Source organism: Gopherus flavomarginatus, chromosome 3, assembly GCF_025201925.1.
Source record: "Gopherus flavomarginatus isolate rGopFla2 chromosome 3, rGopFla2.mat.asm, whole genome shotgun sequence".
In the NCBI taxonomy this organism is placed as follows: Eukaryota; Metazoa; Chordata; order Testudines; family Testudinidae; genus Gopherus; species Gopherus flavomarginatus.
The window spans coordinates 192,476,035-192,490,106 of NC_066619.1; the positions used below are offsets into that span (position 1 = coordinate 192,476,035).

The following is a 14,072-nucleotide window of genomic DNA, read 5'->3' on the forward strand; positions in this document are numbered from 1 at the left end:
ACAAGTTGTGCTTGCAAAATTGACAGAGAGTCAAAGTGAGATTCTGAAATGTGTTAATCTATGTGTGTATGGCTTACAACTGTTTTATGGGTGCAAATTCTGTTAAAATAGACAGCAGAATAAAGGCAAAATTTTATATTGCATGTCAAGATCAAATTCCAGGATAATGATATTAGAGAGTCAAGATGGGAGAGGTAATATATTTTATTGGACCAAGGCTACAACTGCACTGCATAGTTAAGGATAGATATTTAATATCAGCACTATTGAACATATAATGTGACCCAAAAAGGACAGATGGAAAGGTATCAGCAAGGAATGAGAATTATTTTCTGTGTTTTGTTTTCTTAGATCAATTATATTTAGCATCAAACTGTTCCATGGTTATTTGCTTGATAGAGACTTCTCTCTAGAAAATGAACTAACATCAGTTTTGTATTTACTTAGGAGCTAAAATCAATGTTGTCCCCAAAGTAATACCCTGGCTATCATTTCCTGAAAAATGCAATTTACTCAACCACAAAAACTTCAGTAACCCATCTTGTTTATGTAGGTGAAATGCAGATGTACTGGCAATGCATTTCTCCAGCTCTTAGGGAGAGTATGGAATGGCAGTTAAACCACTTCCTCCCTCCACCACTGCTGCTACTTTAGCCTATAGATTATAACAGTTGCCATGTTTTTCTTGGCAGCACTTATGCAAAGACTTCTGACTACTGGATCCACAAAATAACCACCTCTCACCCCAGCCTGATCCTAGTCGTATCCTTGCATCAGCCTACACGAAGCAGATACAATTAGTTTCAGAAACATTCAAAGGGTACGGAAGTTATTATCTGGGGTGGTTACACTACTATCCTCCTTTCCCTCATACAGAAACATACAGTCCTTCTGCATCAGAGTACAATTTACCCAATTGCACAGCAGTTTTAAAAGGTGGCATATTTTGCCATCATAGCTAGGTTTGGCAAAACCTTGCTATATGCTCTAAGCAGCAAAAACTGCTTTGTCTACTAAGGTTAGCATTTGATAGGCTGTAAACTAGAGATTCCTAGAGATCAAGGGGTAATATTAACTTTGTTCCATATGATTTTTTTTTAACCAGAATCATTTGTTGCTTACCTGATCACTGCATTTATGTCCTAATAATCATTTGATAGCGCAGGAAGAATTCATATTCATTGAGCACCACTAAAGTAGAGAGACCTTAGAAAAGGAAATAAGGTTAATAATAAAGCTATCAATAATAAAATGAAATAAATTATTCAAAGTAAAAGCATTTAAAGAAAAAAGTCCTGCTTTTGTTATCTAAAAAGTTACTGTGAAATATTTTGTTATGTTGTTGCAAAGGAATTTCAGCTACTTCAACATTGCTATATAACATTGTTGAAACCTGAGATTTCTTGAAGTATTCAATTAGAACAAGATTTTCACTCGTTTTGCCTCAGTGTAGAGTCCTTCACTGTCTCAGAGGAAAAAAACCTAGAATACATTTTAAAAGCTTCCTGCTTATTATTTTAATAAATATTAAGATGAATATTGGCATAATGTTGTCAAAAGGCATACATCACATTACAGCTTTACTGAGTTCAGTAATATCAGGCACTTTCTGAAGAAGGGGGAAAACAGTATACCAATTTTAAATATCTTAGAAATTAAACTTGCCTTTTATAGCTCTTCTAAATTAAAGAAAGTTTGAACTTATTACAGTAAAATATTGAACAAATTTGTATCATTAATTGATAGACATAAGCATACTCTACAATTTTTAACATTTAGTCAAGAAAGCAAGATAAAAAATTCAAACAATGAAGCTACTGGCATCAGCACTTGTAAGTATTTAATCATATTCAGGTTTGTGGCATTGTTTCATGCACTTTATAATTATTCATGATAGGTGAGTTTCAAAAGTTTCTGAAGGTTAGTTCACTTATTCTATTTAACCTTTATCCCTTTTCAGCCTCCCCAGAATCTCTTCCCCATTTCCTTCCCCAAAATGTTCCTGTTATAGTTGCTGTTGCCAGAAACTCCAGGGGACTCTGTAGTTCCCTTCCTTGATCTCCTTTGTCCCCTACACACACTCTAATAACATGAACAGTCTAAAAAGAAGCTTTATGAATCCTTCCAAAAGAAGGTCAGTTCAAGGGATGTTCTGTTTTCAAGGGATTCTCTGTCTGATGCACAGTGAACTACAAGTGCTTTTTTTTTTTTGTCTATACAGCAAAACATTCTGAGAAATGAACACTGAAGAATTAGAAAGTTAAAACAGGTAAAGTTTCATGAGGGGAATTTTTCTATTATGAAGCTGTCAGTAGAAAGAAAGAGAGAGATAGAAAAAGAAAAATAAATAAAGAAAGAAAGAACATAAGAAAATAACCCCTTTATGCATTCTTGATGCTGCACCATTAAATATATCATCACTCACTGTGAGGCTTCTGTTAGTCATGTCTCAAGGGAATGGCTCACAATTCTGAAGGAAGACTAAGAAAGAAGCTCCAAAGGTTATTTGAAGGGATCAGTGATATAAAGCAGTCACAAGACCCTTACCCCAAGACCCTTAACTAACCAACCAATCATGACTGTTGCTTTGTCTGAAGTTCACCCACTGAAAATAGCTATCAACAATAGTGCATAAGAAGTTATTGCACACATGAAGACTCTTTGAATATGGATAGAAGCTCACTGGGGATACAAAGTGAATCTTATCCATTCACTCTTTCCCTCAGTTAATAAAATAAATAAATGCAAATAAAATTATTTACTGGGACAAACAGGAGATAGGCATGCCCTGTCCTGCTCTTGGGTGGAGGATCAGAGAAGAGAAAAGAAAAGAGAATGTGAGCAACGGGAACTGAAGAAGGAGAGGACCGGGGGGACTGTAATGGGAAGCAAGGAAGGAGAAGAGGGATTGAGGGGACCATATGTGAAGGTGATCAGAAGGAGGGTATTTAGGGTTGAGATTATGAAGAAGTTAATTGTGAACGGGGTTATGCTTGATAGAAATTATTTTTCCCTCCCTGGGCAATTCAGTAATAGGAACATTGTTATGCTAGATCAAACCTGTCCAAACTCTCCAGTCTTACAGGGGCCTATACCAGATACTTCAGAAAAAGTACTATAGACAGTTCTATGGAATCAACCGCTCATAAAAAAAATCATTCAAAATCTGTTTGTTAATGGTTGGTTTATTCCCTGAAACATAAGGGTTTATATTCCCTAAATATTAAAAAAGCTATATAAAGTTCTCCTTACCAATATACATTTTAATCCTTTTAAAAAATCCTACAAACTCTCGATTTCTTATGGCAGTGAGCTCCACATGTTAAATAAGTACTTTCTTTTATTAATTTTTGACATTGTTGACTTTCAATGTCATTGGATGTTCCTTTGTTTCTGCATGATGAGAAAAGGTAAACATGAGCACCTGATTTACCTTTGCTGTACCTTTCATTAATTTGAACCTCTCTGACATAACTGGGTTGATTGCTGAACAGAGTGATTATTGCACAGTTCAATAATTTCACTTTAGGGAAGTTTCCCTGATGTGCATTCTAAATTTTCATGTACTTATTTTCATTCCATTTCCCCAAGTTTATATCCCCTTCCCCAGCTCATTTATAACACAAAATAAATCCTTTCTTCCTTATTCAAACATATGTAGACTCTTACATTTGTTGGCCTTGTCTAGACGGAGATTGTTATTGGAAGCTTTCAGAGCCTCCAAATTTTCTCAGGATCACCATCAAACACGGATGTTTTAGCATCATGTTTCTGATTCACAGACACAAAGACAAACAGTATGATAATTTTACTCAACTGACAAATAGTTTCCTTGGAGAAGAATTTTTATATGAGCTCTTACTTTTGCAACTGTCAATTTAAAGAAATAGAATGTTACCTTAATTAGACATAAACCAACTTTGAATGTCCTTTGTCATATATTACAAGTTTCTAGATGTAACAATATTAAAAACAACACTAAAAAGGTTTAGTGTGTACACAGGGACATTTCCCTCCCTTCCCCCTCAAACATATTTGCCAGTTACATAGTCCATACTACAATTCATCCAGGAAATAAGTGCCTTTGCATTGCACAGTGTCCATTGTTTATATTGGTGAGACTCAGATGAATACATATTTAAATGAGGAAATTTGCTAGGAGGATGGGATAACATTCTGTGTTTGCCAGTAAAGAACACCAGCAATAGCGGGAACTTATGGATATCTGTATTTGATGCAAAAGCAATTCTTATACTTTAGATTGTTGTAATTGCAAGAGCTGGTGACTGAAAAGCTTGTGTTTTGGGTGCAGTTTGCATCACCTGTATCTGCAGGATTACCTTGGCCCAATATTTGTATTTGAATACTGTAAATAGCTGGATCTGAGATGAAATAGAAAAGCTCATAACTCAAATATATAGTAATGACACCAAATTACCTATATTATATATAAGGTAGTGGATACTGAGTGCACGAGACTGTGACACTAACAGGCCAGCTGACATCAAAACCATAGACTAATTCACAATTGTGGGTGAATATCAAAAAATGTCAATGTTATTGTCTCCACTTACCTATAACCTGTTGTTCACTACCACATTCCATTATGTATACCTGGTAATTAGATAACAAAAAATTAAAGTGTGTGTTAGTGTTAAGATTTGAATATACTGAATGTGTAAACTTCATGAAAACTAATGAAGGATTTCTTCTGGCTATCACATTATGTTTACACTACATTAACCCATCATAGGAGATTGGAGCCTTGGAAATGTAAAAGATTGTTAACGTCAAAGCATGGGTCATTGTGTTCAACAATGGAAAATCATAGACTATGTTTATATTTAATCAACAAAGGAAGAGCCCATGCTGTGAATGAAAAACATTTGCCGAATTGCCTTCCGTGGAAAGATACTATAAGAATGGATCTAGGGAACGATCCTGTAGCTCTGAACTGTTTTGGATTCTACCAAGGTGGAATACTGAACAAGTGGATGGAGATCCCCAAAATTACTGGAGGAACGTTTTTGGAAATTTAGCAGATTTCTACAACTCTGTTAATATTTTGGACTTACAAAATTTGACTAATCTGTTAATGTATTTTACCTGCTTTACCCCCTCAATGACTCTCATTACTTTTTCTTAACTAATAAACCTTTAGTTAATTTACTAGAGAAATTGGCTGCCGGCATTGTCTTTGGTGAGAGATCAAAAGTATTAATTGATCAGGGTTAAATGACCGACCCTTTGGGGTTGGGAGTAATGTCATGTGATGTGGTATTTGATACAGTGGCCAGTATCACAAAATCCAGTTTGTCTAAGTGGCAAGTAGGCTGGAGAGCTTAAGGGGACTGTTTGTGACTTCATGGTAAGACCGGGAGTTCACATATGTTACTGGGTTGGTGAAATCTAATTACAGAATATGCCACCAGTTTGGGACGTCTGCCCTGTTTTCCGACAGTCTGATTTGAAATTGGCACTCTCAGTTGAGAGCAACTTCAGATACCATGACAGAGACTACTTCTCTCTGCACTCTGGTGAGTCCACTTCAGTCAGTAGTGGCACTTGAGCTGATTTAGCCCAGGATATACCTCAGAAGGTCAAGGGACAAAACATTCCCATCAAGTCATAGACCAAGCTGAGTGCCAGTCTTGCTATAGTTAGGGCATGGTACAGGATTACTCTCTTAATGGACACGTTTTCCTGACAGCTGTGTGGTCACCACACCACCATGTATAATTGCTCTGTTCTGGTAAGAGGTGCTGAGATAAGAGTGTGGGAGTACGTTTTCTGCAGTCATGTACATTAAACTTTAGGAAAATAATACCCAGTAACTATGGTGTGAGTGCTTTAAAAACGTGTAATAATAATAACATAATAAATACAGTACAGTGGACATATTGCAATTTGCATCATTATTTTGATGAGATGACTGATGCGTGTAACAGCCTCCGCCTCTGTCTGGTATTTCACAGCAGTGATGTGACCTTTGAAAGGAAGGCTGACAGCTTTATTGAGAGTGAATGTCTTACCACATATGTAATTTTTTCTTCCATATGGTGGTAAATACACCATCGTTCAGCACATTAAAATTAGAAAAGAATCCATGATTATCTTACTACGGCAGTCTTCCAACTTCAGGAAACTTAAGAAAAAATATTTAAGTAATTTACATTAAAATATATTAAAGGAAATAACAGTTTATAATATGAATTTGTAATATACTATTTAATCTGTAGAATAAAGAATGACAGTGCACAATTTGGGACGGTGCTTTGACATTTCAGTGCATCATCAATTTTATACTGAAAAGGGGGTGAGTGGAAGCAAAACCTACAGTATATTTCTTCTTCCCTTCCAGTGGCCATCACTGTTGTTCTTTAGGTTTAGGGTAGGGGGGTGTTTGTTTTGTGGTTTTTTAAGAAACAGATTGCAAGGGTCAAAGCAGGAGAATATCTGTAGTTGACAGAATTTGAAATATGTAATATCCAGTAGCAGTTTCTTTCTAAGTCACTATAATTATTGCTGTTCTGAGGACAGTAGGTATTTTATTTAATAATACTCTTCTTCCTCATAACTTATACATAATAAGCATGTGAATAACTCTCAGGTGAACCAAAACTGATGTTATGCTATACTGGAATCTCACAAATCTTTGCTTGCCTCAACCTTATCATCATGCCAGCATGCAACTGTACATTAAGCTTCTTTATAGGAAGAGTCCACACTAGGTCATGAATAAAGAAGTGGATGCAATGGGACAAACTGTGCAAATTGTTTGTTTTACTTATTTATTAGAAGTAGAACAGGTATGACTATTTCAACAGATAATAAGGGTTCCTTTCTACTGGTATTTTAAACTATTGAACAGTACACTTAAGTCAGTATAGACAGAAGAAAAGGTGTTGAGAAAGCTAAACATTAAAATATTCTTTATTGCACAGATTGATTATAAAAAAGATATTAGTAATAAGTCAACTGCCACAGAAAAAAATTAATTGCGTAAGTCCAGCTTCAAAACATTGGGTCAGACCAATGGTTCCCAAACTTGTTCCGCTGCTTGTGCAGGGAAAACCTGGTGGGCCGCACCGGTTTATTTACCTGCTGCGTCCACAGGTTCGGATGATCCTAGGTCCCAGTGGCCACGGTTCACTGCTCCAGGCCCATGGGAGCTTCTGGAAGCGGTGCAGGCCAAGGGACGTACTGGCCGCCGCTTTCAGCAGCTCCCATTGGCCTGGAGCAGCAAACAGCGGCCACTGGGAATTGGGATTGGCCGAACCTGTGGATGAGGCAGGTAAACAAACCATCCTGGCCTGACAGAGGCTTTCCCTGCAAATGTAGCAGAACAAGTTTGGGAACCACTGGGTTAGACAGACGAACTATAAATCCAAATTCTCTGTCCAAACATATTTTAAATACTACCTCCTCTACAGCAATTACCTTTCATAGAGTTCATATACCACTACCTTTAGGTATTATAACTTGTAATGTTATTTGGCATTTCTTGTGCATGCTTAACTGTGATGTCACGCTCCATATTCTTCATAGAAATATTGTTATGATATGAATATGGAATAACTAAGAAATGTTTTATGCAAGATAGGTCATGTGAGAGATCATTGGAAAGGTTATTTACTGAATGTGATTATTCAGTTTGTATGCATGTATCATTTCTGTATCTATAATTAGGAATATTGAGTATGTAACAATTACAAGTGTGTGTGTACTTGGGAAACACCCACCAGACAGCAGTCTATCAGCCTTGATGGGCCACTAGGAAGAAACAATAAGACTTTGAAGATACTAATCTCTCTCTTTGCTGAGAAGCTGGGACATTGCTTTGGCACTACAAAGTCACCTGGTACTAAACAACATCTTGGACTTCTAGTGATTTTCCACTAAAAGGAAGGAGAGGTCAAGATTGGGAAACAAAAAGTTCCTGCCTAATGTAAATTCTGTTTAAGGCTGGGGAGTAAGTTGATCTAGGTTCACTCTTCACTGAATCCCCACCCAGGATGGCAGCTGGAAAGATCTGAGAAATAAAGACACGGTGGGGGTAGAGGTGTGGTGGGGGAAGGGGTACAGGCTGGAAAAGGGATCTGGCCTGCGAATACGATGTCTGAAGATTTAAATTGCAAGCCGGGTAGCTAGCCTTCAAGAATTTCCACATCCTGCCCAAAGGCAACATTTAGGGTGAGAAATTACTTTTTGAAACACATTTCTTTAAGATTTTAAGCTTAGGGTATGTCTACACTACAGCATAATTTCAAATTAACTAAAACCAGTTTTATAATACCGATATTATAAAGTCGATTTTATGCATCCACACTAGGGCACATTAATTGGGTGGTGTGTGTCCATGGTCCTAGGCTAGCGTCGATTTCTGGAGCGGTACACTGTGGGTAGCTACTGTAAAAGAATGAGGCCAATAATGTCGATTTGCATCCACACTAACCCTAAATCGATATAGTAATATCGATTTTAGCGTTACTCCTCTAATTGGGGAGGAGTACAGAAATCGATTTTAAGAGCCCTTAAAATCGATTTAAAGTGCATTGTAGTGTGAACGGGTACAGCGTTAAATCGATTTAACTGCGTAGTGTGGACCAGGCCTGAGTATGCATTTTGTTTTATTTGCTTAGTAATCTGCTTTGTTCAATTTGCTATCCTTTCTAATCACTTAAAATCTGCCTTTTGTAGTTAAACTTGTTTTTGTTTATTATAAAACTCAGTTTGTGCAATCTATAACTGGGGGGGGGGGGTGGCAAGAAGTTGTGCATATCTTCCTCCACATTGAGGGAGGGGGCAAATTTATGAGCTTTTGTTGTATAGATTTCTCTATAGTGCAAGACAATATTATTTTGGGTGTACTTTCCAGAGGGGAGCTGAACTTGAGTGCTGGGAAATTCTGTAATTGAATTTTCCCATAGAGAGCTGTTTGCAGACTCTGAATCTACAGCTGGTGTGTCCCTGCCTGTATACGTGTGCGCCAGAAGCCAGAGAGCCTGATTCAGCAAAACAGGGAGCGGGAACCCAGGCTAGTGGAGCAGGCAGGCTCCGTGAAACCCTAGTACATCAGATGGCATCCCTGACAGGGGGTGGGGTCCAACCCATCACTTTCACATTTTTAGGATCTTCTAGTAATTGCTGTTTATTATTTAACTCCCCATTACCTTTTAAGAAGCATTTTTTCTTGGTTTCCTCTGCTTATCTTGGACCAGATTATGTCATACTTATTTATATTGAGTAGTATACTAAACTGTGAGCATTCTTAATGATTTATAGGCCTATTCATAGACTAAGAGGCTACGTAACATGACTGAGAGTGGCAAAATCTGGTTCTTTAGCATCTTTGACATAGTGTAATGCCTTACAGAAACAGCTTCTCATTTAAAAATAAATTAGAGATACTAGTCATGACTGTCATTTTAAAGGTTAGCTCCTTCATATTTTTATTTATAATCTTCCACTATATTTTTCATGGTTTCACTTAAACTTCTGCAGTTCAAATGATCTCTGGTTCCAACCATTTACTCTGATTCTAAACTTTCCTCACTGGTTTCTCTAAAATTCCAGATTGATTTGAAAGCTGACATACTTTAAATTTCTCAATAATAAAATACCCTCACTAATCATGTTCTATAATAGCTTTCTATTCACATTCACACAGTACAATCTTGCAATCTTTACTCAACCCCATCGGTGCTCAGGTAAGTCATCCATTGATTCAAATGAGACTTTTGCCTAAGTAAGGTCTGAATAAGTAATACGGGATGGGTCTTCAAAGTGAAGTCTGTGGACTGCTTTGTATGTTGGCAATATAATTTTAAAAACTATCAGAGCCAGAGCTCTCAGTAATTATACTTCAGAGCTTTGATATCAGCTTCAGTTGGAAATTTGTAAAGCTGAAAGTCTTTGCAGTGTAGCTGAAGTACAGTCAAGTGACTCTCTGAAAATGAACATTGCAGAATTACGATGGCTTTTCTAACTGCCAACCTCTCAAACTCAACTTGAGATCTGAACATTGAGTGCTATTCTTTTAGCCTGTTTTATCATTACCAGGATAGATTCTGAAGCCAGGAAGTTTTATTTTAATCTGATGACACAAGGGACAGAATACCCAACTCACTGTGCCACAGGTTCACTTGCTCTACCGTGCTATTATTAAAATTTTAGTTGTGTCCATAAAGAAGCAGATGAATTCAGAACACACAGTTTGAACAAGATGATATTTTACATAGTTGTTTTTATGGATATGGTCATGCTTTAAATCAAAATAAAAGAAGTACTTCTCTGTATATCATGCTGCTTGTAACTGGAGCACTCAAACTGTGAAGCATTATGAATATTATTTTGAAGCACTCTAAAATGCACTCAGTATAGAAGAGTTGCAGTATGCTACATGAGTAGTACAGTCTATTGGTCTGAACTGGAGTAGCTGAAATTCAGCAAAAAAAGCCCATTAAATGGCAGCATGCGTTGAAGAGCAGAACTTTGATTCTGTATTGTTATTTCAAGTTTCTCTCCTATGCCATCTTAATCTTGTTTCCAGATTCACAAATTAATGTGGAAATCTTGCTAGCATGTAGACTTCCAGCCACCAAAGATTTCACAGAAGAATGATTCAGATGCTGTATGATTAAGTTCACAAGGTTCATTGTCTTTGGAAATATTGGTGTTCACATGAAAAATGCCTCTGATTTGACAGCACCAAGATCTTATCAAAACTCCTCACCATACGAGGTCTCACAGACAATCCTCTCAATCAAAATCCATTGCCTGCCAAACCCTGGACTGGCTCCTCCGGCTGGACTTGGGCATAAGAAACACAAACTATCTGTTGTCCTGATCAAACAACTTTCTCCTTTATGGAAAAATCTAAACTCTCCACACTCCAAGTTTAGAACAAGCCATGACAATAGACCACTCCTGAAAACTCCTGGACCCTTTGAAATTCCAAAGCTTACTTAGAGAAAACTCTACTCTAGTCTACTCAATCAAGATGCCAATTAATGGAAGTATTCATGAGGCACTACAACCACTTCCCAACTATTGTTCCACTGCAATGCCTTTTCTACTACACTACCTCCATACATTGTCATTGTTCTTGGACAATTTGGAACAAAATAAAAGGAGAATGGAAGAAAATCCAAGCAAATAACCCAAACACTTGTTTGATTCAACACAAGGAACTTCTAGAAACCTATGCCTATTTCTTTGCAACAAAGAACAAGAAAAGTTACTTCATGTAGAACTTCTATAGGCTATACATTGTTTTTGTAATCCCAGAGTACCTCCACTCAACCTCTGAATTCAGTGTCTCATGCTGCAAAGAATGGGTATATAACATCATAGAGGAGCCCACTCATACTCTGGATGGCTTCATGAGCCACTAACAAATCAGTTACAGGAGCAGACAAACAATGCATTCCTTGCAATAATTCGGATGATTCTTACATAAAAAATACTGTTTAAAATGTGTATTAAAAGCAATGTTTAGACATGTAATTTCAATGTGTTCGCTCTTTGTATAAAACACAACTGAAGAGAAGGAGGAAGAAAGTGGGTCCCTACTCAAGTTCCTCCAACAAACCCGAAGTAGCTACACGTTTTTGCTAAAACAATCAGCAGTGAAATAGTTAATGAGAATAAAATGGTCATGCCTGAGTTTTCTGAGTTGGCAACCCATTAGATGAAAGGTGGTGTTCTGTACCTCTTTGGAGTTTTCATTTCAGGCAATGGATTTTATCCTGCAAACTTTTAATCGGAGTTCCATTGGAGTCACTGGGACTACTCACATGAATAAGGGCAATTAGCATCTTTGCAGGACTGGGGCATAGATTTTATTTATTTATGTGAGCTTACATTCTGAAATATTTATGCATTATTTCTTCCTTGCCCTAACTCCCATGGAATATCTTTTGAAAGCAGTCCACACAGCTTGGACACTCACATTTTTAGCATTATTTCCCCCTCTCCAAGTTAATTTATGCAGTGTGGTCCAGGATGTCATAAACCATCTCTAGGTCAGTGGCCAGCAAGACAGACCATGGAATTTAGCCCCAAATCCAAGGCCAGGTCTATAGGAGGAAATCAGCAAACACCCACCACTTGAAAAGTGCAATTCTGAGAAAACTATATGTGTGAATCTCTCTTGTATGAGATGCTCCTGTTTGTGCTACAATCTATTCCATGCATATTATAATAAAGTGGCAATAGCAAGTTTTATTCAATAAATATAAAACATGTTACACTCCAAAGGGAACAGAGAAGGTAGCAGAAATGACAATATATTCAGTATGTAATAGCCTTAATTGTCCCTAACTTTTCTTCTATATATTATTCTACCCCTTCACACATTATGGAAGATCTTGATGCTGCAACATGTTGCACACAGCTGTGTACATGATGGCCAGTGGAAGTCAGTGGAGATTCACATCTGCTACATGTAATAACACTAATAAATGTTCCCTTTGTGATTTATAATAGGTAGATATTTTGTTTATTAGTATGAAGAGAAGGACTTACAGTTTGTACTTTTAAATTTAGCTTGACAAAACAGAATCAGCTACCCTTCTTTGAATAAATAGATGAAGAATCTGAATTTAGATTTACTTTGTTAAAGAGCAAAATAAGAAAAACTAACACCCTTAGTCAATAATCTTTGGGTCAACATGTGAATTGTATTTCCCATGGTTGCTAATAAACATACTCATAACAGCCCAATATGTCCCTAGGTAGGCTATGCTGTCATTCTTAACTGCTAAGTAATATAAACTGCCTTATGGCAGCAAACTTTGCCTGACTCTATACCATTGAAGATTTGTTTCTCATCTGTCAGATATGAAGAGACTAACATTAGAACCATTTCATTTTAAAGATTAAAAACAAAGTAAAACTTGGTGGGTCAATTGGAAAGTATGGAGAACTACATGTATTAAAACCTTGGCAGATCTAGTTCATGAGGGATCATATGAATCTTTTCAAAACATCATGCAGCAATGCTCTGGGAAGAAATGAATTAAAATCAGTGAGACAGGATACTGTCATCAAATCTGACTTAAGCAGGATTAAAAATGGTTACGGTGTAAATGTTTACACTTCTTAATAAGATCCATATGGACTTTTCTGTAAAGGATTACTATAGTATGACAATTGTTGGAGATGCCATCCAAGAAGCAGGTATATTGGGCCAAAGTCAGATGTAGCATAAGCAGGCAGACATTCTAAATTAATCTTATTTTGCTCAGATATAGTTAGGTGGGACTAAAACAGATGGAAGCTTTGTTTTACCATGAATAGAGTATAGACAATTGGCAGCATTAACTTTTATTTTAAATCAAATCTGAACATAACTTCACAATGTCTCAGACCACATTGTGTACCTGGGCATGTGAGAATTAAATATGGAGGAGAGAAGCAGCTGAACCACACAATCTTTAAATGATGGGGTGAGATTTGGGAACAAAGACCACTTGCCTGGGAAGCCATCTGGAAAACACTGTGCACAACAGAGGCAGGAGAAATTGGAATGGATGGTGGTTCTAGGGTGAAACAAAGGAGGAAATTTGATAGGGGATTAGCAAGCCAAGGTTTGATAAGGGGCTGTTGTGAAGAGGCAGATTTCTAAGTCTCCTGAACTGAACTTGATCCCTGTGGTGTAAGTAACAATGTAATTTTTGTTTTCTCCCCTTTTGTTGTACTTCATCTTTAAACATCTAAACAGTGTACTGATCTGTACTGGAAAGCTGACATCTTGTAAAGCAGAGCGATGCAGCATGCTACAGAAGTGATACACATGCTTTCGCATGAAGAATTTATTGACTTCTTTTTCTGTTCACCTTAATCTGAAATAATAATTCATGATGAAAGTGTAGAGTTCCTTTTTCTGCAAGAAAATAACATAATACAACGATCCCGAACCTTAAAGAATGGCTTGTGTTCCTTCAGGAGAATAAATTAGATTCAGATATTATAATTGCTAGGTATAATTGACTTAAGCTAAATTATACACAACTTTGTATAGCTGTAAATAAACCCACCACGTGGTCCATTTTAATAATATCATCAGT

General features: G+C 37.0%; 1 long non-coding RNA gene across 1 annotated transcript in view; it reads right to left on the reverse strand.

Annotated features, from left to right (window-relative positions):
• LOC127047868 (uncharacterized) overlaps positions 1-14,072 on the reverse strand; it is a 47,971-nt gene that overhangs the window by 13,223 nt on the left and 20,676 nt on the right. Inside the window, exon 2 of the long non-coding RNA XR_007773493.1 lies at positions 1,123-1,206. This is a non-coding gene — a long non-coding RNA (uncharacterized LOC127047868). The remainder of the gene's footprint in view (positions 1-1,122; positions 1,207-14,072) is intronic.